The sequence below is a fragment of the Hordeum vulgare genome, chromosome 2H, assembly GCF_904849725.1.
Source record: "Hordeum vulgare subsp. vulgare chromosome 2H, MorexV3_pseudomolecules_assembly, whole genome shotgun sequence".
Classification (NCBI taxonomy): Eukaryota; Viridiplantae; Streptophyta; class Magnoliopsida; order Poales; family Poaceae; genus Hordeum; species Hordeum vulgare.
The window spans coordinates 219,144,531-219,170,034 of NC_058519.1; positions in this window are offsets into that span (position 1 = coordinate 219,144,531).

Genomic DNA, 25,504 nt, shown 5'->3' on the forward strand with positions numbered 1-25,504 from the left:
CTCATCCATCACCGCTCCACTGCCTACGAGTCCTTTACTACTGGTTCTCGCTACGTTACTTTGCCTAGGCTTGTCCCTTGCTACCAAAGGGATTGGGCCACTTTGCTGCTGCTGTCACTTTGTTGTTAATGTTGCTACTGATGTTACTTGTTACTCTGCTGCTGCTACTGTTGTTCCTTGCTGCTTCGTTGTTACTTGTTGCAAGACTTTGTTGGAGCCATAGCCGGGGAAGCATTCTTCTCAAGAATAATCCCCTGTCAACGTGTTGGTGCCATTGATATAACAGTTAGGAATAGTCTGCCTTGTCAACAGATCGTTTCTCGCACCGTTGCTATCATACTACTTTGCTACTGATACTTTGCTTGCACACACTAATCTTTCAGGTGTGGTTGAATCTGACACATTCAGCTGCTAATACTTGAGAATATTCTTTCGCTTCCCGTCTTGGCGAATCAACAAATTTGGATCGAATACTCTATCCTCGAAAACTGCTGCGATCCCATATGCTTGTGGGTCATCAAACATCTATCGTCTCGTCCGGCGCCGATGATTTCCTGTAGGTGGAGGTGGAGGTTGCCTCCTCTCTCTCTCTTTGTTGAGAGAGATGTCTGTGAGCAGAGAGTTAACAATGAGAGAAAAGAGATGTTAGATAGAAAGAAAAGAAGATAAAAAGGAAAGGACAATGTATATGTGTATGTATGTATTATGTATGTATGCATGTTGTGCGTAACGTATGTGTGGGCTTGCTGTCTCAATGACAATACAGCCCCACCACTCCCACCAAATGACAGGTGGGGTCCTTCCAAAAAAAAGAAATAAATATAAATATATATGTGTGTTTTTATTAATAAATTAAAAAAAATTGATTTTAATTAATTAGTTAATTAAATAATAGATTAATTATATAATTAGTTAATTAGGATAACTAAATTACCCTATTAGAGTATGACACGCGGGTCCCCCACTAAATTAATCTGATTAATCAATATTTAAACTTAATTAATAAATTGTGTCAATGACACGTAGGACCCACTTGTTAGTTCACGAGTCAACTTGTGATGTCAGCATGACATCATGCTTATGTCATAATATTATTTAAATAATTAATTAAATCCGTTTTTAATTCCTAATTATTGAATAAAACTTTAAAAATTAATATTAAATAAACCGTAAGTAAGATCAAAATATTTTCAACAAGAAAGTTGATCGACAGAACAAGACGAACCCGGATACGTTGTCCATTCGTTTGTCACGCGTCCATGGCATAGCAAACGTGGAACTTTTACATCGTTTTCAATCTGACGGGTAGTAGCTAGAGACCCGGGAAATAGCATCTGATATTTTCCTGACCCGTCTATGACGGATGTTACTGCGTTAGCTCATGCCTAGCCTGCATATTGCCATGTCTTGCTTAGTGTTGCACTTGTTGCTGTTATTTATTGTTTTTCCCCTCTCTTCTTTCGGTAGACCCCGAGACTGACGCTGCTGCCGGGTACATCTACGACCCTACCGACCAGCCCTTTGCCGCAAAGCAAGAAGGCAAGCAAACCCCCTTGATCATTCCAATATCGCCTATGTCTTTCTTCCTACTGCTTGCATTAGAATTTTGCTATTGTTGTAGTTAGCTCCTATATCTGATGCATAGCCTATTTTTGATGAACTGCTACTTTTTGTACTGTACTTTAAAACTGTTTAGTATAGGTGGAGCAGTCTTCCCCTCTGACCCCTTAGTCCAGTTGCCCCGCTTAATTGTCGAGTGTCGATCCCTGATCGACGAGCCAGATCCGACACCGCACTTACACCCCGCTTAGTTGTCCGACGCTACATACATACTATCGGGTACCGAGGATGACACCTCGCGAAGTACTCCTGATGATATCTCTATAGTACAGCTAGTCGGTCGTGGTTATTGAGGGTGATTCCTCTTTCACCATTCCCGACGATGCCTCTGTCGTGCAATCCCTCAAGTGTGGGACCCTCGAGGGTGATTCCTTTAGATCCACCTTGATGGATACATCGTTCGAAATCCAACGAGGGTGATACCTCGGATTCCCCCTGATGTTCCAACCACACAGTTACTTAACCATGTTACTGGGATCTTTGATGAATAGATGTTAGGCGGGTGGATTCCCGCGTGTTTGTGTCGATGACTTAATTAAAATGATAATTGATTTGGGTATTTGATCTGGGTTGGTCGGAAGGCCTTATTACGCACTAACTGTCTGCATGGGAAGAATTATGGGTACTCGACGTCGCGGTATCAGCCGAAGCTCTTCATACGTCAGCGATGTAGCGGCGCGCGTCCGATTGGTCCCAAGATGCATCGCTCTTGTATTAAGGGGTGCTAGGACTGACATCGGCCGCCCTCGCATCGTGCAGGAGCATCAAGGGCAAGTGGGCCCATGACCCCTTTGTGCTTAGGAGTTAGACCGGCGAGCTAGCCTCTCTGCTGAGCTTAGGTGGTGCTGCGACGTGTCGATATTCCATGGTCGGGCATGAGCCAGAAAAGTGTATCCGGCCAGAGTGTTATCAAGCACGTCGGGGACTATGTTGTGCACCCCTACAGGGAAAAACTTATCTATTCGGATAGCCGTGTCCACGGTTACAGGACGACTTGGAGTTGTGCCCTGATCTTATACAACTACAACTGTTACTTAACTGGAATTAGTTGCCCCGGGATTGCTTCCTTGCAGGGAGTCGAGGAAGGATCTTTGGGCGTGACCTCATATTAATATTGCTGCAACAATATGACTATAAGTTGTGTTACCTTGCTCTACTCTCGTCTATTGCAGCAAGACCCTAAAGATGCCAGTCTTCGATAGGACTAGGCCTTCTCTCTCTTTCTCGCATTGTTACAGTCAGTCCACATATAAACCCCTTCTTTGATACTGATGCATAATTAGCATAGTTCTGATGTAAGACTTGCGAGTATTTTGGATGAGTACTCACCGTTGCTTTGCTCCCCCTTTGTCCCCTTGATCCGTTGCTTCGACCAGGTGATGGAGCCCAGGAGATGGAGTATCCCGCCGACGACGACTGCTACCCCGACGGTGCCTACTACTAGGTGGAGGCCGCTGAAGACCAGGAGTAGTTAGGAGGTTCCTAGGCAGGAGGCCTCGCCTCATTTGATCGTTGTATCTTTTCTGCTAGCCTTCTCTAAGGCACCCCATGTTTAATGTCTGTACTCAGATATTGTTGCTTCCGCTGACTCGTGTGTTTATCGAGCTTCTATATTCTAGCCCTCGAGGCCCCTAGCTTGTAATATGAAGCTTGTATTGTTTTATTTGTATCTAGAACTGTGTTGTGATATCTTCCCGTGAGTCCTTGAGTTTGAACGTACGCATTTGCGTGTATGGTTAGCGTACGATTAAATCGAGGGCGTCACAGCTTGTTCTGAGTGCTCTCTCTTCGAATGTTAGGGAGGTGGAGGGGTATATATAACCATCTCCAAAAATCCAACTGTTACAACATTATTGCCCAACTTGGTGGAACCGAAGTTAAAAAAACTCGGTTGTACCGACTAGGGCAAAATGTCTAACTTTTGGGTTCTCGGTGAGACCAATACAAAGCACCTCGGTGCGACCGATTTGGTTGGCCTAGGTAGTTCGAGTGACTCGGCGACACCGAAATGTAAAACCCATAAATTCCAATTTTTAGTACTTTGGCAACATCAAGGCGGTTAGTGCTTTTCGGTCGTACTAAAGTGAATCTCGGTAGTGCTGAGTTTCTAGGGTTTGGCTTGGATTCTGTCTAACGAAAACTCAGTGGGGATGAAATGGAAATATTGGTGGCACCAAATTTGACCATTTGGGTTTTGGACAAAATGTTTTGTGGGAGGATTGCTGTGGTTTTTGGTGGCTAATCTCTAAGCACTTTGAGCAACTAGATTATGATAGATACCTCAACACATTTTAATAGTATTGGCTTTCCTATGGAGTCAAGCGTGATTTCTCACATAAAGCAAAATCAAGAGTCTAGAAGCTCTTGCCAATTGATGTTCCTTGCATCCAGGGAATCCTCCTGACAATATTAGCCTATCGATTCATTGAACTTTTCCTGAAATATACTTGATAGGCCCAGTATTTCAGTGAACTATCTGTCAACGGCCGTTACTACAACATGAGGCACTATCTTGCCGATTACATTTATCCTCAATGGGAAGTGTTTGTGAAGACTATATCCGAACCACAAGGCAACAAACAAAGCTACTTTGCAACAATGCATGAATCATCTAGGAATGTTGTGGAGAGGGCATTAGAATGCTTCAAACTCGTTTGGGGATTGTTTGTGGAGTTATAATGATGTGGGAATCAGAAACTTTGTGGCAGCTGATAACATGTTATGTTATTTTGCGCAATATGATTTTCGAGAACAAGCATGATGGGTAACCCAAACCAATAATTTTGAAGCACCTAGAGAACAAGTCCAAATCCTAGAAGATTGAGATGCAAATCATCTTATGAACTCTCCGCACATGCCTTAGAATCTTTGAGATCATGAGGTGCACGCGCAGCTACTGAGTGATCTTGTGGAGTATATGTGGACCCACAATGGAAAACAAAGAGCTAATGTTTGAGCTATGCACGTAATATCATTTTTATGTAAGAACTATGTATTCTCGCTATCAACATTTGTTATTTACGTGTGACACTAGCATGTAGGATGGACGTGCATGGATTTGCATATATTTAAGAGTCCGAATTTGAGATATGTAGTTATCGAACATGACATATAAGAAACAATCTGACTACGACCACGACAGACGTATAAAGGGGCGGATTTGCCAAATTGGTTGTATATGCTCTGAGGCCCAGGAGCATGGCTGGCGTGCCACTGAAACACACCAAGTGTAGCCGGCATGAGGACCGAGGAGGCAACTGGTAAAGACCGACATGGATTGTTTCTTGGAGCTTCGACGACAATGATCAATCATTATCACGGATCCTCAAGCAGTAGAATCGTTGGCTATAAGGGAAGCCCTCTCACTCTCGAATGATTTATATGTTCATAGCATTCATGTGGCCACGGATTGTAAAATGATGGTCGACGACATACAGAATGGTACTTCTACGTTTTATGAAGCAATGATACAATAGATTTTAGACCATTCTTCTGCTTTTCATTTATGTAGTATAGTTCATGAATTTATGAGCTTAAATTTTAAGCCTCATAATCTAGTGAACCACACTCTCTTTCAGGGGTGGCTGGCATGTTTGCTATGATTATCGTGAAGATCTTTCATTCGTTGTTGTAAACATTGTGACAACTTAATAAATACTCCCTCCGTTCCTAAATATAAGTCTTTTAAGGGATTTCACTAGGGGACTACATACGGAGCAAAATGAGTGAATCTACACTCTAAATCATGTCTATATACATCCATATGTAGTCTTTTAGTGAAATCTATAAAAAAAACTTATATTATGAAACGGAGGGAGTACTTCGCGAGATTGTAAAAAGAAAAAAAGATGGTAGAGACCGTAGACGTTGTCACGTTGACACGCATGATTGCTGGGGACCTGGACCTCACATCAGCGTGGACGTGGCCATGGGCTGTGGCTTGGCGGGCGGGCCATCCACCCTGGCTGGAGCCGAGGATTTTCTACCCAGTGTGGCTAGGCTAAGCACAGGCAGAGCGATCGGCCGAGAGAATCCTGGGAAAGCAAGGTGCATCGGAGCGCGGGCAGACAAGCACGGACCCTGGCCTCGTGCGACGTCTTCCGCAACCCCGATGCGTTGCCTCTCTCCTCCTTCCTCTTTTGTATTGGCACTTGGGATCCATTCCATCCGTTCATATGTCTGCCGCTCCATTGCAGTGCCACTTGACACTTGTGTGCTCCTGCATTTGTTAAAGAACAAAAAATGGGTCTGCAATTCAGTTGCTCCTGTACCTGTAGTGTTATCTACTTCTGCTGGCACAAGATTCGCTGGACTGATTTTTAAAATGTCACAGTGTCAGTGCTCGGTGAGGATTTATCAGCGTCAGCGTCGCATGATGATGGTAGTAAGTATCATCTCCCGAACGACATCAGCATGGGATTCCTGTCATTTGCGTAATTGCATGGTTGCTGGACAACGGCATAAGCCCCACAATAATTGGTCAGTGTAGATAAAGTGTACTAATTGCAACGGTTAGTCACATATGTTTAGGCTGGTCATAATGGTATCATCGGGTGTGTTTGCTTTGAGGATATAGTGGCACGGGATGGGTTGATTCCGTCTGTGGTCCACCATTCCAATGTTTAGTTGAGGATGAAACCGGAATCGGGTGATTCTCACAAAAGAAATATTCTCTATATATGCTTCATCAAGTGATTCCACCAAATCGAAGGAATCACCTGGTTATTCTTCTCTTATTGATAGAAGAAAAAAGAAAACACCTCTGCTAATTGTTAAAACCAAAAATACAATGAAAATGTTGTTGGAATTTATATAATATTTTGATAAAAAAAGAATAACCCCACAAGGTGAGTTGAGTCATATTCTTCTCATTTCATATATCCAACCAAACACAAGAATAGAACGAACCCGTGACATTTTTTATCTTCAACCCAACACAAGAATGGAACCAACTCATTCCTTTAGAACGAGACCATGACATGCCATGCCTTTTGGTTCTCAAACCAAACACACCCCTACTACTTGGGACTAGTAAATATGTTGATGTGACGCACATATGCTGAAGTAACATACAATTAAAGATGAGAGTAGGTAAATACCGTAACATGTTAAATGTTATGCTATGTGTCATGCATGTCAATAAATAAGGTTAGTTATGATACTAGTTTATGATACTATGCATTATAAAGCTAGTATCATACAATAGTATCATATGCATGATACTACTATATGATACTCCCCACTATGGCCAGCCTTAACCAAATTGAATTGGGCTGGTGGATATGAAACCGTGGTCATTTGCATGGTCTAAGAACAAGTACAATAAGGTGACATAAGCAAGATATAAGGATTATAATATTATATATTTGCTTAGTTGGAGAAGAGAGATGAGAAGAGAGAAGAGAAGTGGGCTTTTGATGAGCAGTCAGCTGCAGCACAACACCGAATACAATTTGTGAGATTGTAAGGTGGGTCAACTACTACTAAAGTAGTACACATCTAAAAACTTACTATTGTATATGCCGGCTATTAGGTTGGCTCTATATGACATGAAAACTCCTTATAGCCGATTGTTGAATGTATTATTAACCATGCTCTAAGATGCAAGGCTCGAGGAAAAGATTTGTGAATTCCATCGTGATCATGATCGTCTCGTCCATCTGACGCTAAAGAGGCAAAAGGGTTCTTCCATGAGCAAGTCTTTACGTCAATTCAATGGGTCTTATCATCACACCTCATGCAAGCCAGTGGGTTCTTGCAAGCGATCATAGATTTAAATTATGTGTTGATATTGCTCAATGTTTCCTCAATTTGATGTACTTTGTATATTCAATGAATACAAACAGATCATTTTTTTCTTAAATTGCGTAAATACCGTAATAAGGCATTTATTTTCTATTCATCAATACCATTACAATTGCATAAAAAGGGAGGGGTATTCTCTTGCTAGTATTGTGCACATGTGGATAATATAGAATGAAAAATTAAGATAATATGTGGAAGTTGAATTTATTGCATTCTCATTTGAAAGTGTGAACACAAGGAGCCATTTTATATTTAGGAAAGTCCAAAGAAAAAAGATTTTGAATCCACTAGTTCGTTGGGCTTAAGACGTAGTTTATATATCCCTAAGTGAGCAAAAAAGGCATTTTTGGTTTGCATTTAGTCCAAAAAATATCTTATATTTTAAGACACACGAAGTACATAGCTAATTTTTTTGTTTAATTTGAAAACTATTGCGTAGGATCAAAATTTTACAAAAATATTACACCATCGGCCACCCCGTAGCCGACTGGATCTGGATCCAGTCGGTCATGCCCAGGCCGATTAGGTCATATCGGCTACGACTAGGCCGATAGGCCTGTCGGCCTCCCAAGTTGCTTCACCGTAAACAATAGTGAAAGACAATGTAATATTCAATAAGTATATAATATCTCTGGACTACTCCTTGCAGCTGGTTCTCTCTAGGGGGTGGATTCTTGAGCTACCAAAGACCAAATTGCCTCATAAGCCGCTGCACCATCTCCTCGACGAAGACATCGAAGATAATTTCGATTTCGTATCCAGTAACCCTGAGCTCTCATGCATAGCTCACAAATACCACCGAGATATCTGGCAACTATGGCTGCTTGCGTGTACGGTTGCGAGATAACCCCAGTGTATGTATCAAATTGCTCATTTAATTCGGTGTAGGCTTGTCTAGTCTGTTCACTAGCAAAGCGTCTCTACACAAAACATAAGTGAGTTTCAGCCATAGTGTATGCAAAGAAGGTGGATTAAATTATGCCACGAGACATACCTTGCGACGTGTCCAGCATAGACCGAAAGTAGGCATGTCGATGTTTTCAACATCAAACATGTTGCCCAGAGGAAAACCCTGGCCGACAACTATGTTTGGTCGTCCTATAGAGAACCTCTCCGAGGACCACAACTGTTAAAACAGAGGGAATCCAAGAAGGACCGACTTGGCCGTGGAAAGCTGGCAACCATTGCACATACCTCGGTATGTAGCTGCTAATACCACCGAACCCCAACTCCTCAGTGTGATCTGATTCGGCATCTCAGCTCTCGCAATCTCCAGTGCAATAGGGATGTAGTGCACACTTACAATGGTGACATGGTTCTCTGTGAACATCACCTTCCCGAGAAGCCACATTAGGTACGCCTCGAGGCTACGAGTGATCCCTGTCGCATTCAAAGGGACTTGTGGATACCCTAGAAACTTCTGGATCTGTAATCATGTAAAGATAAAGTATTAGTTAATAACTTGAAGCATGCCAAATGAAAGATATGCGGCTTAGGAACTAACCCTGAAATGTTGCAACCAGTCATACTTAGGTCTGTGAGGCTCTAACGCAAGAGCCGAAGCCCGATCATATATATCCAAGAAATGTGCTGCCAAAGATTGTTGCCACTATGGCGGGTCCTCCAACGGTCCTATGGCAGGTCCTGCCAATGGTAGTCCTAGCAACAATGAGGTGCACTAAGCAAGTGAGCAAAGAGGAGCCAATGCTGAGGTGCATTGATGTCTCAGTGGCCTCAACTGGACGTGCGAAAGGTAAAAGCCCGACCCATTTCAGCCTGCATATCACACAACATAAAGATTTAGTTAGTGTGTCCCTTTAATACACCTGCTTGGAATAAATAATTAAAACATGTACCTGTCAACCCAATCTCGATGTATACTCCAGTCCACCTTAGCAGTGCGAGTGACAAGTGGTATGAGCTTTTGCTCACTTAATAGCGCAGCATGATGCTTACTATCAATGTCCGGCTTAAGCAAAAACATTCCCTCCATTGCTATAGTAATGAAATATAGTGCCACATGCCATACAAATAACAAGAAATTGTCATACTTAATACAAATTTAGTACAAATAACAAGACAGTGCCATACTTAATACAAACTTAAAACATAGTGCTTCACTTGGTACAAATTAAAAGACAGTGTCATAATTAAGACAAACTTAAACTCTCCCTCTCCCTCTTTCTAAGACAAAATTAAAGTCTCCCTCTCCCTCTTTCTCTCCCTCTTCCTCCTCTTCTTCCTTGACTACCTCGTCCACACCTAGTGCCCCTTGTAGTGACAAAAGTGGGACAATTAGGGTCTCGATGCCCAAATTCATTGCATAGAATGCATTGCATGGTGCGCCCGTCGGCTTTAGGTTCATCCATGTCATTCTGGATAAGCTGACACTGTAGCCTACCTCTACTTGTATGCATAGTCTGAGGGTGTGGGTTGTATCGCCTTTCAGCTCGGTCAGCAGTGTTGAAGTTACCCATTGATCAAAAACTTATCAACTCACGTGTCCAGGTATTAAGGACGGGCTCTTTCAGAAAGTACGAAGACACGAATGAGATTGTGTCAAGGCCTAGCTACCTGCAAGCAGCAAGTACATGCGAGCAAGGTAGGTGAAGAAACTTCGGTTTGTTGCATGTGCACTCGCATGTTGGCCTGACTTCGTTTCTAATTTTCACATCATGTGTCCTCACCTCATTTGCATATCTGAATTTGTTGTTAGCTAAGCGGACCTCAAACCTTCGCTCTAGATTTCCGATGGCGACAACAGTGTGTGACCGGGCTTTCTTCATCTTTTCATCCATGTACTTCATAATCCTTTCACAGTAACGTGTGTTCGGGTTGTTAATGATATGCAGGTCAGCACTTTGACGTCTATCTCTAAACTACTTGATTGTGCCATACAAAATACCCTCCACAATGGATGTAGGTGGCAAAGCCATGTTTCCACTGAGGACAAAGTTATATGTTTCAGCGAGATTGGTAGTCATGACACAGTACCTTGCTCCATGTGTGTCATGCAACAAAGACCACCTCTTCAAAGGCTCATGTTCTATACACCAATCAAAGGTGTTAATCTTCCTCCGAAGCCTTCTCCTAGTACTAAGAGGGTCAAATCCTCGCAAGTCACAAGGCCCAACAGGCTCTTTCTCCACGACAGCTTATCCTGTTGCTAACTGTGCAGCTACTGCTTCAACATGTGCCCTGATACTCTCCGTCGTATCTACTTTTCCAAAATCTTTTGCCCTCGTTTTCGTCTCTAATTTGCATGATTTGAATGGAACTAACCCGGACTAACGTTGTTTTCAGCACAATTGCCATGGTGTTGTTTTTGCGTAGAAATAAAAGTTCTCGGAATGACCTGGAAATCTACGAGGATTTTTTGTGGAATATATAAAAAATACTGGCGCAAGAATAAACTGGAGGGACGGAGCCAGGAGCTCACAAGCCCACCAGGCCCGCCCCCCCCTGGTCGAGCCTGGCAGGCTTGTGAGCCCCTCGGAGCTCCGCCGCCCCCAATTCCAGCTCTATATATCCTCTTTCGTCCGGAAAAAAACTCAAGGAGAAGAGTTCATCGCGTTTTACGATACGGAGGCACCGCCACCTCCTGTTCTTCCTCTGGAGGGCAGAAATGGAATCCGTTTTGGGCTCCAGAGACGGGAGATCGTCGCCATCGTCATCATCAACCTTCCTTCATCGCCAATTCTATGACGCTCTTCACCGTTCGTGAGTAATCTCATCGTAGGCTTGCTGGACGGTAATGGGTTGGATGAGATCTATCATGTAATCGAATTAGTTTTGACGGGGATTGATCCCTAGTATCCACTATGTTCTGAGATTGATGTTGCTACTACTTTGCCATGCTTAATGCTTGTCACTAGGGCCCGAGTGCCATGAGTTCAGATCTGAACCTATTACGTTGTCGCCAATATATGTGTGTTTTAGATCCTATCTTGCAAGTTGTAGTCACCTACTATGTGTTATGACCCGACAACCCCGGAGTGACAATAGCCAGGACCACTCCCGGAGATGACCATAGTATGAGGAGTTCATGTATTCACCAAGTGTTAATGCGTTGGTCTGGTTCTTTATTAAAAGGAGAACCTTAATATCCTGTAGTTTCCATTAGGACCCAGCTGCCACGGGAGGGATGGACAATAGATGTCATGCAAGTTCTTTTCCCTAAGCACGTATGACTACATACGGAATACATGCCTACATTAGATTGACAAACTGGAGCTAGTTACATATCTCTCCATGTTATAACTGTTACACGATGAATAGCATCTGGCATAATCATCCATCATCGATCGAATGCCTACGAGTCTTTCCTACTGGTCCTTGCTACGTGACTTTGCCGCTACTGCTGTCGCTTCTACTGTTGTTACTCTGTTGCTACTGCATCTATCATACTACATTGCTATTGATACTTTGTTGCAGACACTAAATCTTTCAGGTGTGGTTGAATTGACAACTCAATTGCTAATACTTGAGAATATTCTTTCGCTTCCCCTTGAGTCGAATCAATAAATTTGGGTTGAATACTCTACCCTCGAAAACTGTTGCGATCCCCTATACTTATGGGTTATCCAGACCTTTTTGTGGCGCCGTTGCCGGGGAAGCACAACTATATTCTCTGAGTCACTTGGGATTTACGTCTGCTGGTCACTATGAGGAATCCGATAGATCCAAGAACTAAAGTCTTGCCCTCCACTACGAGGACACGTAAGGAACTGCCATCTAGCTCTGCACTTGATTCACCTTCAGTTATGAGTAAGTTTGCGACACCACCTCGTGCTAGAAATCTTGATATGTCGCATGTGCTTGATGATGCTACTTCTGCTGCCCATGATGATTATGATGATGATATGCTTGATACCGCTTTGCCTGATGATGTTATGCTTGATACTGCTTTGCCACTAGGTGCATTCCTTGATGCACAAATTGCTAGAGTTGCTGCTAGATGTGATGATACTTCTGAAACTGTGATACTATTGAAGTAGAACCTGCTATTTTGCCTCCTAGAACTAGCTCTCCTAGACCTGATATGCCTGATATACATGAGCATTATGTTATGGAGGGAGAGATAGCTGAGGATTTTCTTGCGTGTAAGGATAGCTATGATGTTGAGTAACTACTGCTCAAGTGGAAAGAAAAATCTCTAAACGCTAGGATGAAATATGACCCGAAGTTTGGTACTTCGCCTATCTTTGTGACCGATAAGGATTACGAATTCTCTGTCGACCCTGAGTTAATCACTCTGGTCGAATCTGATCCTTTTCACGGTTATGAGTTTGAAACGGTTGTAGCCCATCTTACCAAACTGCATGATATAGCCACCCTATTCACTAGCGAGGAAAAGATCCGCCACTACTATATCCTCAAGCTGTTTCCTTTCTCGCTAAAGGATGATGCTAAGACTTGGTTCACTTCTCTTGCTCCTGGTTGTGTGCGTAGCCCCCAGGATATGGTCTACTACTTCTCTGAAAAATATTTCCCTGTCCATAAGAAGCAAGCTGCCTTGCATGAAATATACAACTTTGCTCAAGCTGGAGAAGAGAGTCTCCCACAACCTTGGGGGAGGATCGTCCAGCTACTGAATGCTTTGCCAGATCACCCTCTTGAGAAGAATGAAATACTTGATATCTTCTATAATGGACTTACCGATGCTTCTAGAGACCACCTAGATAGTTGTGCCGGTTGTGTTTTTAGGGAACGAACTATAGAACAAGCTGAGATCCTATTGAATAACATCTTGTGCAATGAGAATGCTTGGACTATTCCCGAAACACCTCCTAAGCCAACTCCAAAGAAAAGAGGTATTCTATTCCTCAGTCCTGAAGATATGCAAGAAGCTAAGAAATCTATGAAAGAGAAAGGCATTAAATCTGAAGATGTCAAAAATCTACCACCTACCGAAGAGATCCATGATCTTGATAACCCGATACAGGTAGTAGAAGTAAATTCTCTGCGTAGGTTTGATGAGAGTGATATTCCTTTTGATAAACCTGCTAGCCTATGCCTGGATGAATTTGATAACTTTGTTGCCAAACAACAAATTTTTAATGATTATGTTAGCAGACAATTAAAACAGAATGCTCATATGCTTAGTCATTTAAGTGCTTGTGTGGACAGGAACGTCAATGATCTTAAGCTTCTGAGTAAACATGCCTCTATGGTTACTACTCAAGTAGAACAAGTACTTAAAGCTCAGAATGACTTGCTCAATGAGTTGAATGACAATTCTGTAAGAGTCTTCACTAGAGGCGGTAGAATGACCCAGGAACCTTTGTATCCTGAGGGTCATCCATAGAGAATTGAACAAGATTCTCAAGGAGTTAGCACTGATGCACCTAGTCATCCTAGAAAGAAGAAGAAAGATGATATGAACTTGCACGCTAGCAACCCAGATGCTGATACACCTAAGAATCCAAACGATGTCTCTGTCTCTGATGATGAGACACAATCTGGTGATGAACATGAGCCTAATGATAATATCAATAGTGATGTTCATGTTGGTGCTCAACCTAGCAATGATAAGGATGTGGAGATTGAACCTGTTGATCTTGATAACCCACAACCTAAGAATAGAAGATACGATAAGAATGACTTCACTGCTAGGAAGCATGGTAAAGAAAGGGAACCATGGGTTCAGAAACCCATGCCCGTTCCTCCCAAACCATCCAAGAAAAAGGATGATGAGGATTTTGAGCGCTTTGTTGAAATGATTAGACCGGTCTTTCTGCAAATGCGTTTGATAGATATGCTCAAAATGTCTCTGTATGCTAAGTACATGAAGGATATTGTTACTAATAAGAGGAGGATACCTGAGGTTGAGATTTCTACCATGCTTGCTAACTATACCTTCAAGGGTGGAACTCCTAAGAAACTAGGTGATCCCGGAGTGCCCACTATACCTTGCTCCATTAAAGGCAACTACGTTAGAACTGCTTTATGCGACCTTGGATCCGGTGTTAGTGTTATGCCTCTCTCTCTTTATTGTAGACTTGAATTGGATAAGTTGACACCCACTGAAATCTCTGTGCAAATGGCCGACAAATCAACTGCTTTCCCTACCGGCATTTGCGAGGATGTGCCTGTTGTGGTTGCCAACGTTACTATCTTAACAGACTTTGTTATATTGGATATTCCCGAGGACGATGCCATGGCGGTCATCCTTGGAAGACCCTTTTTAAACATTGCAGGGGCTGTTATAGATTGCAACAAAGGCAATGTCACTTTCCACGTCAACGGTAATGAGCACACAGTGCACTTTCTGAAGAAACAGTATCGAGTACATTGCATCAATGCTATCAAAAAAACTACATCGATTCTTATTGGGAGCTTTAAATGCCCTATACCTCCTGTTAAGATGAAGTATGATTTGCTTGTTGGGGAGATACACATCCCCATTGAGGTGACCTAGTGACTATTCGAAAACTCTCCGTTCTCTTTTGCGATTCGAAAAAGTTTTTCAAGGAGACTTGATCAACCTCATTGACAGATTTCTTTCGATGACCATGAGATGGATGAATCGAGGAGTCACAAACCTCTGTTCCAAGCTTTCACCTTCGGTTGCTTAGAAGAAAAATGATAGGTTTAGTTTAATTTTCCCTGTTTTCTGTTTTAGCGTCCCGTAGAAAAGTACCCCGAAAATAAAAGTTCTCTGGACGTCCTGAAAATCAAGTATGAGTTTTTCTGGAATTTTTGAAAAATACTGAGACGAATAGCTAGCCTGGGGGATGCGCCGGTGGGTCACAAGCCCAGGAGGCCCGGCCACCCCCCTGGCCAGGCCTGGAAGGCTTGTGGGGCCCATATGCACCCCTCCACTCATTCTAGCTCTCATCCACTTCTCCTTCCTCCAGAAAAATTCATTTCGCAGCTCAAACCCATGTTCTTGCTCCTCTTGCTGGGATTTTTGATCTCCTTGCTCAAAGCACCATTCTCTGAACTGTTTTGGGGAAATTACTCCTTGGTAAGTGACTCCTCCATTGGTCCAATTAGTTTTTGCTCTAGTGCTTTATACTTCGCGTATTTTTGTTGCCTTGGTGACCATGTTCTTGAGCTTTGCATGCTAATTTTAGCTGGTCCCAAGTAGTTTTGATGCGTAATATGGCCTCTAGGAACTTGTGGGAGTAGTTGCTATGAGTATTGTTGAGCCTTGTTCACTTTTTCTTAGAATCACTAAAAATTTCAGATATTTTCAGAGATAGGAAAGGGAAAAGACGAGGAGGTTCTTAAGAGGCTCTTCAAGGCGTGACCCCAAGGATGATGGAAGTGAGAAGAAGCCCATGTATCCGGTCCCTTGAGTTGCAGAAGTTCGAGCGTACGAGTGGCCAAGCAATGTGTTCTTACGCGCCACCAGACTTTATGAGGACTTTTACTATTAGGTGGAGAACGCAGGCCTTACCGCCTTCGTTGAAGATAAGTGTCTGCAATACCTCCTCCTCACTAATATCTTCGTACAAAGCTTTAACTTCTATCCGAGGAAGAATCCTCCTATGGTTGAGTTCAAACTTTATGATATCCCCAGTGCATGTCACTCCAGGATTTTTACAATGTTTGCAAATTACCTTACGTTGGGCATATTCATGAACCTCGTCCATGGGACTTGGAGGCTTTCATCGATACTATTGTTGTAGGAGAGGAGAGAGGAGTGTCTTGCGCTAGAGATGCTAGCATTCATTTTCCTATGCTTCAGTACTTCTCATTATTCGTGGGAAAATGTTTGATTGGCCGTGGGAAAGCTGGGTCACTTAGCTCCCCAGATCTTGCGGTCTTGCGCGAAGCCCTTTATAATGATAAAACTTATAGCTTGGGCGCTATAGTAGCTCAACGGTTGAACACGAACCGTTCTAAAGGCGTTGTCTATGGAGGTATCAATGCTACTCGTCTTGCTAGACATTTTGAGATACCTATTAGACTGGACGAGGAAGAAGAGATTCTTCTTCCTGAGAAATATCTAGATTATGATAGCATGGTTCGCCATGACTTCCTTGATAGAGATATAAATAGAAGGATGATTTATAACCTGGTATTTAGTCAGGGTACTCGTTACACTATTACTTTGCCTATTCCTTCTTTGTTCAGTCTTCATGCACGCAGGTACATTATTATGCCCTTGGACATCTACGCATATTGGGGCTTAGCCCAACCACAGGGGCCCATGCTCGAGCCACTAGTCGAGTACCAGACGCCGGTTTATCAGTGGGAGCGAGAGGAGCTCACACAGCAGTGGCATCCTCAGTCCACTCCGTAGTACCCTGGAGCTGATTATTTCCCTCCTTGGGAGTAGACCAACTTAGGCCAAAATCCTAAGCTTGGGGGAGTATGTGTTTCTCACCGACTTTACATTCTTGCTTATGCTTTCACTTTGTTCGTCGGTGTTCACACTTTGCCACTTCATCATCCATGCTAGTTTATTTATTTTTCTCGTTTTCTTTTCGTGTGTCTGTCTAGTTTGAGAAAACCCAAAAAGATTTTCTTTTTCTTCTTTTGCTTGTTGGGAGCTTTCCCGTGTAAATATTTTTCTTTTTCTTTGGGTCAAGGTAGAAGATCATGGTTACAATGTTTAGTGGCTCCCGCATGCATATCTGCTTATCTGTTAAAGAGTCGTATTACTTTGTCTTCTCCTTTGTGTTTGCGTGCAGATTCCAGCTTAGTCCAATGCACGAGCACTCTTATTCTTGTTCACATCATTCGATCGTGCAAGTGAAAGGCAACAATGATGATATATGATGAAGTGACTGAGCCTGGAAAAGCTGGTATGGACTCGATCTATTTTGTTTTTGTAAATATGACTAGCTCAACGTTCCTGATTCAGCTTTGTTGTGAGAGAAACATATTTGCAATGACAACTTAGAGATCATAGTTGCTGATGCCATGCTTAATTAGCTAGGAGGTTATAATGGTTTGTCTTGGATGCCCACATGAATGTTGAGATGACTATGATGTAGTATGATAGGATGGTATCCTCCTCTGAATGATTCAAGTGGCTTGACTTGGCGCATGTTCATGCATGTAGTTGAAACAAAATCAACATAGCCTCTATGATGTTCATGTTCATGGTGATTTATGTCCTACTCATGCTTGCACTCAATGTTAGTTAATCTCAATGCATTTTGATGACTGTTGTCGCTCTCTAGTTGGTCGCTTCCCAGTATTTTGCTAGCCTTCACTTGTACTAAGAGGAAATACTGCTTGTGCATCCACTTCCATAAACCCAAAGTTGTTCGATATGAGTCCACCATACCTACCTATATGCGGTATCTACCCGCCGTTCCAAGTAAATTTGCATGTGCCATTCTCTAAACCTTCAAGAAATAATCTGTTTTGCATGCCCGAACCGCTCATGTGGTGACAGGGGGCTATCAGTATCTTCCATGCTAGGCGTGTTATCCTCGATATGTGTTTATTCACTATCATTCACGAGAAAGGGGCCGATAATTGGAATGCCCAGTTCCATGCTCAAATCAAAAATATAATTTCAAACAAAACTCCCCCTGGATTGATGTTGGTATGGACGGCACCAGAGTATTCGGCTAGTCGGGGATTGTGATTGATTGGTGGTGGGGGAGTCAAAACTTTAATTTTCTATTTGGGAACCGCCTATAGCATGTGTAGCGTGAAAGATGGTGAGAACTCTTAGTCATTGTGTTGACAATGAAAGCATGCCACCCAAAATTATTATCTCTGTTTTCAAAGCTTGAGCTCTGGCACCTCTGGAAATCAATGCTTCCCTCTGCGAAGGGTCTGTCTATTTATGCTCCTGTTGAGTCATCATCCTCTTACAAAAGCACCAATTACAGGGAACCTCTGTCATTTTTATGCTTTGCTTTTAACTGTGTTGAGTATGACTGTGACTGATCTTCTTTGCCATGAATTACAATGTTTAGTCAGCCCTTGGTCTTTGAAGGTGCTCTGCATTTATGTTTTGCGGTCTCAGAAAGAGCTAGCGAGATACCATCTATTCGTACTGCTTCATGATTATTTTGATTGAAGTGTTGACGTTTGAGACTTATTATTATTTGCTCGCTAGTTGATTATGCCATTGATATGAGTTTACCGTGAGACCTAGATGTCATTTGCTTTTATGGTTTGCTTGTGATCTTGCTGAAATTCTGGATATGAGTTAGGCATAGTTGCAACAACAAGATCAAACAGAGTTCGTAAAAGATTTTCTTTTGTCTCTTTCAGTTTGTCCACTGAATTTCTTGAGGACAATTCACGTCTTTAAGCTTGGGGGAGTTGATATGTCTCGGTCGTATCTACTTTTCCAAACTCTTTTGCCCTTGTTTTGGTCTCTAATTTGCATGATTTGAATGGAACTAACCCGAACTGACGTTGTTTTCAGCAGAATTGCCATGGTGTTGTTTTTGCGCAAAAATAAAAGTTCTCGGAATGACCTGGAAATCTATGAGGATTTTTTGTGGAATATATAAAAAATACGGGTGCAAGAATCAACTAGAGGGACGGAGCCAGGAGCTCACAAGGCCACTAGGCCCCCCCCCCCTGGCCGGGCCTGGCAGGCTTGTGAGCCCCTCGAAGCTCCGCCACCCCCAATTCCAGCTCTATATATCCTCTTTCGTTCGGAAAAAATCAAGGAGAAGAGTTCATCGCGTTTTACGATACGGAGGCGCCGCCACCTCCAGTTCTTCCGCTGGAGGGCAGATCTGGAGTCTGTTTTGGGCTCCGGAGAGGGGAGATCGTCGCCATCCTCCTCATCAACCTTCCTTCATCGCCAATTCCATAATGCTCTTTACCGTTCGTGAGTAATATCATCGTAGGAGTGCTGGACGGTGATGGGTTGGATGAGATCTATCATGTATCGAGTTAGTTTTGACGGGGATTGATCCCTAGTATCCACTATGTTCTGAGATTGATGTTGCTACTACTTTGCCACGCTTAATGCTTGTCACTAGGGCCCGAGTGCCATGATTTCAGATCTGAACCTATTATGTTGTCGCCAATATATGTGTGTTTTAGATCCTATCTTGCAAGTTGTAGTCACCTAATATGTGTTATGACCCGGCAACCCCGGAGTGACAATAGCTGGAAGCACTCCCGGAGATGACCATAGTATGAGGAGTTCATGTATTCACCAAGTGTTAATGCATTGGTCCGGTTCTTTATTAAAAGGAGAACCTTAATATCCCGTAGTTTCCATTAGGACCCTGCTGCCACGGGAGGGATGGACAATAGATGTCATGCAAGTTCTTTTCCCTAAGCACGCATGACTACATACGGAATACATGCCTACATTAGATTGAAGAACTAGAGCTAGTTACATATCTCTCAGTGTTATAACTGTTACATGATGAATAGCATCCGGCATAATCATCCATCACCGGTCCAATGCCTACGAGTCTTTCCTACTAGTCCTTGCTATGTTACTTTGCCGCTACTGCTCTCGTTGCTACTGCTGTTACTCTGTTGCTACTGCTGTCACTTTGTTGCTACTGGTTACTGTTGCTACTGCTCCTATCATACTACCTTGCTACTGATACTTTGCTGCAGAGTCTAAATCTTTCAGGTGTGGTTGAATTCACAACTCAACTGCTAATACTTGAGAATATTCTTTCGCTTCCCCTTGAGTCGAATCAATAAATTTGGGTTGAATACTCTACCCTCGAAAACTGTTGCGATCCCCTATACTTGTGGGTTATCATGCCCTCACAGCTCCATCTCTTGGAACTCTGATGTCCCTAACATGTCTGTGTGTATAATCATTAAGTCTATTACGTATTAGATCGTACATCCATTGTTGGTTCTACTTGCAGAGTTTCTTGAATAGATTCATGAGGTTCTTATTTCTCAACTGCGAGAAGAAATTGGCCCCAAGATGGCGCATGCACCAACAGCTGTGTAGGTCGTGCCATGGAGTTTGTTCATCGGGGCCAGGGTTTGACAATTGAAAGGATCGATATGGTTTACTAGAGGGGGGTGAATAGGCAACTACCAATTTTTAGCTTTTCTTAACAAATTAGGGTTAGCAACAAAAGGTTCTCTAGATAATCAACTAGGTGAGCAACCTATATGGTGCTAACAATAACAACAACTATTGCAAGCAAGGAATACCACACAACAATAGTAAGAACAAAGTAAAGGTAAGAGATACCCACAAGTGGAACCGGTGGAGACGAGGATGTGTTACCGAAGTTCCTTCCTTTTGAAGGGAAGTACGTCTCTGTTGGAGTGGTGTGGAGGCACAATGCTCCCCGAGAAGCTACTAGGGCCACCGTATTCTCCTAATGCTCTCACACAATGTGAGATGTCGTGATTCCACTAGTGGTTCCCTTGAAGGCAGTGACTGAACCTTTACAAACAAGCTTGGTGCTATCTCCACACAAAGCTTGGAGGCTCCCAACAAGACCACGGAGCTTCACCATAATGGAATGTGGCTCCGAGGTGATATCAACTGTCTAGGGTGCTCAAACACACAAGAGTAACAAGATCGGCAAGGGATTAGTGGGGGAATGAATTATCTCTTGGTGGAAGTGTAGGTCGGGGCCTTCTCAACCAATCCCTAGAAAATCAACAAGTTTGATTGGCTAGGGAGAGAGATTGGGCGAAAATGAGCTTTGCAGCAACAATGGAGCTTGGGGAGGGAAGAGGCGGTATTATTGGGGAAGAAGACCCCCTTTATATCGTGGGGAAAAGAATCCAACTGTTACCCCCACTGTTAGCCTCAGCACGGTCGTACTACCGCGGCCTGGTGTAGTACTACCGCTGCCTGGGGTGGTACTACCACTGCCAGGTGTGGTACTACCATACGCACAATGGTGGCAGAGGGAGAGACTAATGCACGGGGAAACAAGCGGTAGAACCGCCAGAGTGGTACTACCGCACGACCTTACGGTACTACCGCAAGGTTGTCTCCAACTGCCACGAAAGTAAAAAATTACTTCCATGCCTACCTCCACTGAGGCTGCGGCTCTGTAAAAGTCCGTCGGCATGGTAGTACCAGACATAGTTGCAGTACTACCGTGTGTGGGTGGTAGTAAAAATACTACATCCGCTCATACTACCGTAGATGCACGTAATAGATGCTGGTGATAGAGGTAATACCACTGCTAGGAGCGGTACTACTGCTGGCACGTGCAGTACTACCGCTCCCTTGAGCGGTACTACCGTTGGCCACTGAAAACATGCACCTTGCTGCTTTCACTTTGCACATACAAGGGGAAACGAACTGGTGCTCCATTGAAGCGAAGGGAAGGTGGTGCAAAAGAACAGATGTGTACGTGTTGATTCCATCGAAACCTTTCCGAAGAAGACCCCCTCTTAATTGTACGGCTTTCCTACGACTCTAATCCACCAAAAAGAAACGTAGAAGGCAACCGTCTTTGAAAGACTGTGAGGGATACCGAATCGTCCTGTGCCTAGACATGAATTAGCTGAAATGCTCAATGCACACGATTAGTCCGCACAAGCATTTCATCAATCACCAAAACCACTTAGGGAGAAATATGCCCTAACAATCTCCCTTTTTGGTGAATTGATGACAATACATGATTTGCAAAAAAGGATATAACAATAACATTTGCAAAATCCAAAATCTACAAACTATAGAAAGGCTACCCCTAGATGTGTGCATACTTAGAGAAATGCTATTGACTGCAAAACACACAACCTAGGAATAGAACTCCCCCTTAGTTTTATAGACAAGGCATTCTTTGCAACAAACTGATTAACACTAAGCATGGAAGCAAGGCATATCATGTGAGCATGAAGATAAGGTCACATAATAAATTGACTCACAAGCTACTAACATACTCGTCAATAATGAGAGAAGAGAGATAGCATATGTCTCACACCATATGATAGAGTAAGTCTCCCGGTCTCACACACAAAGTAAAAGCAACCAAAGCAACGACAAAGGTTCAGCGAACAAGGAGACACGGAAAACAAAAGAACTTGCAAATCCTACACTCTCTCCCCCTTTGGCATCTAGACACCAAAAAGGCAGGGAGGACACCTAAGACACGGGTGGTAGCTCCAATTACAGAGATATGAACCATCAGAATCCTCATCAAACTCATCCCACTGAAGGTTCTTCTTCGCCATCCAAGCAGCTTCAGGAGTAATGTACTTCTCACACCCACTAGAGATGTGCACGTCGAACTTCCTCAAAATCACCTTGTTGCGCTGACAACTCTCCTTCTGAGCAACATGGGTCGTATACTGCCCCTTTGCCTGCATGCAAAACAGAGTCTTCATCCTATACTTGAGCTTCTTGGCCCAAGATGGCTCAGCAGAGGAAAGCTCATGTGTCTTGGGACTGCCCCATCCTTAGCCTCAGCCTCATTCTCACTAGAATCTATGTTGGCAGCAGCAGGTGTAGTGGTAGTGTTGGCCCACTTGGTCTTCTGACGTAGCTTAATGGGATCATGGTGGATCCAAACAGGAGCATGAAACACCATTTCTAGAAAGGTCACCGACCGCCTCTCCCGGATCAAGTAAAACAAATAAGGTCCATAGATGGGACCCTTATGGTGAAACACAGCCGCCTAAAGCTCACTCTACATGACGTGAGACACATTAAGCGGTCCAGGAGCGCGAACCCGCCCTTTCTTACACATGAGAAGCATATTCACCAGATAGGAATGTACCTGACCCTTCTTGCCAACACGATGAAAGAGAGTGTTGCGAAAAATTATGTGCATGACATCAAGAAACGAGTTCAACACTTGAGAGTGTTCACCACTTGAAGACACTTTCTCAATAAAGTAGGGTAGCAACTTTTCCTTGGGTGTAGCAGTTGTGTTCGCGTGCAGGCATAGACGAACTGGGTGCTCAAGCCCCTCATCGCGAATGTGCAAAAGACACATGAACTCCTTCGAGGTAGCAGACAACTTCTCACCATTGGTCATGCAAGACATGTTGCGCTCCACATCAGAGTGGAAGTGGACGGTAACAAAGAACAGAGCCACAATCTCAGGATTAAAGCCAAGCTGAAATGAGATGATCTCCTCCATCCCAAGCTACTCCACCATGTCGAGAGGCTCACCAAATTATGTTGAGTCCTTCTTGATATGATCCGTGTCAATCCACCAAACTGGTACATAGATGTTTTTACTTGTCTTGATCACATCTTGATAGATAAGAGCCTATTGATTGCACCAGAAAAGTTCAGATCCCTTGATATGAACCATATCGATGACATAGTGGTCGCGCTTCCGGGGAATCTGAAACTCAACTTGCGGCATACCATACCAACTCACAGTGTACTCCTTGTTCTTGTTTGCGGGCCTCTTGAAGTTGCGCTACAGAGCTTTGGATCCCTTAGGTGTCTCTTGATTGCAAAGGTGCTTCGAATCAAGGAGCACCTAAGGATTCGAGCGCCTGAAGCTGGAACCGAAACGACCACCTATGACCCACAATGCAAACATAAGAGAACGTCGAAACAAGTCAAGTCAAAGACCAAAGGAAACCAGAGAACCCCAGAGAAATGAGAATTAGTATGACAAAACATGGGAGTTTAGGGTCAAGCGGTAGTACCGCAGGTCAAGCGGTAGTAAAATTTTACTACCGTGCTGGTCACGGTAGTACCGCTCCAGGGTGCGGTAGTACCGTAGGTCAGGCATTTACTATCGCGCCCACTGTGGTAGTACCACTCCAGGAGGAGGGGTAGTACCGCACGGGGAGAAAACTGCAAGATCTGACACTCCAATCTTCAAATTGATATGAAGTAGAATTTCTATGACACAAGCACTCTCCAACCATCCAGTAATGCAAATACTTTGCCACAAATCGATGAAACCTAACATATGCCTCCCCAAACCTAGATCCAACAAAATAGAAGCAAAGAGAGGACAGCTAGGGGCAATATCGGGTTCCATGGAACGAGGGAGAGGAGGGATAAGATCCCACCAAACGGAATGGGAGGAGAGTGGCTGGAGAAGGAGACCCGGCGAGATCTTCCGGCACCGTTCCTTGAGAGGAGAGAGAGAGAGCCACGAGAGGAGGGGATGAATGGGTATGGGGGAAAGGAACTTCCCCCATGGCCATTTATAACCCCTCACAGTCCTGACGACGCGGTAGTACCGTGGTCATCACGGTAGTACCGCTTGGCCAGTGCTAGTAAAATTTTACTACCACTCACTGGGCGGTAGTACCGTTCGTCCAGCGGGAGAAGAAAAATATTGCCGCATTGGATGCGGTAGTACCGAGCCCTCCCCAACGGTAGTACCGTGGCTGTCCACGGTAGTACCGCTCAGCCAAGAAAAAGACAGGCTAACCTTTGCAAGAAATGAAGAAGAAACACAACACTGTTCCAAGCGACAGGCAAACAAAGCAAATCAAACACGACCAAAAGACACTGAAATGAATGTTCTTATGAAGAGAGGGTGGTGGCGGGATCCACCTATGTTTTAGACAAATGGTATGAAACCGCAAGGAATTATCCTTGGGTTCATGACCAAAGCTCGAATTTGAAGCACAAGTGCCGTCAACAATGGATAATGTGAAATACGTGATCAATCTATGCATAACAGGGGAGGGAAAGTTCATTGAGAGGACAACACTCCCCCTATGTCCATGCCTACACCTAGAGCTAGATATAATCATGAGTGTGGTGTGGTGTTCTTAGTTTCAATCCACATTTCTCGAATCAATGATATTTAGCTCATGCCTTAACTCGCGAAACCTTGCTTCATCTAGAGGCTTTGTGAAAATATCCGCAAGTAGCTCTTGAGTGTTGATGTAGATGACCTCAATATCTCCATGCTTGATATGACCTCGAATGAAATGATGACGAATATCAATATGCTTGGTCTTGCTATGTTGCACCGGATTGAGAGAAATCTTGATAGCACTTTCATTGTCACACAGAGAGGCACTTTGTCACAAGTGACACCGTAATCCTTTAAAGTTCGACTCATCCATTGTGACACCCTCGGTTTAATTGTACGCTAATCATACACGCAAATGCGTATGATCAAACTCAAGGACTCATGGGAAGATATCACAACACAATTCTAGACACAAATAAAACAATATCAGCTTCATATTACAAGCCAGGGGCCTCGAGGGCTAGAATACGGAAGCTCGATAAACACACGAGTCAGCGGAAGCAACAATATCT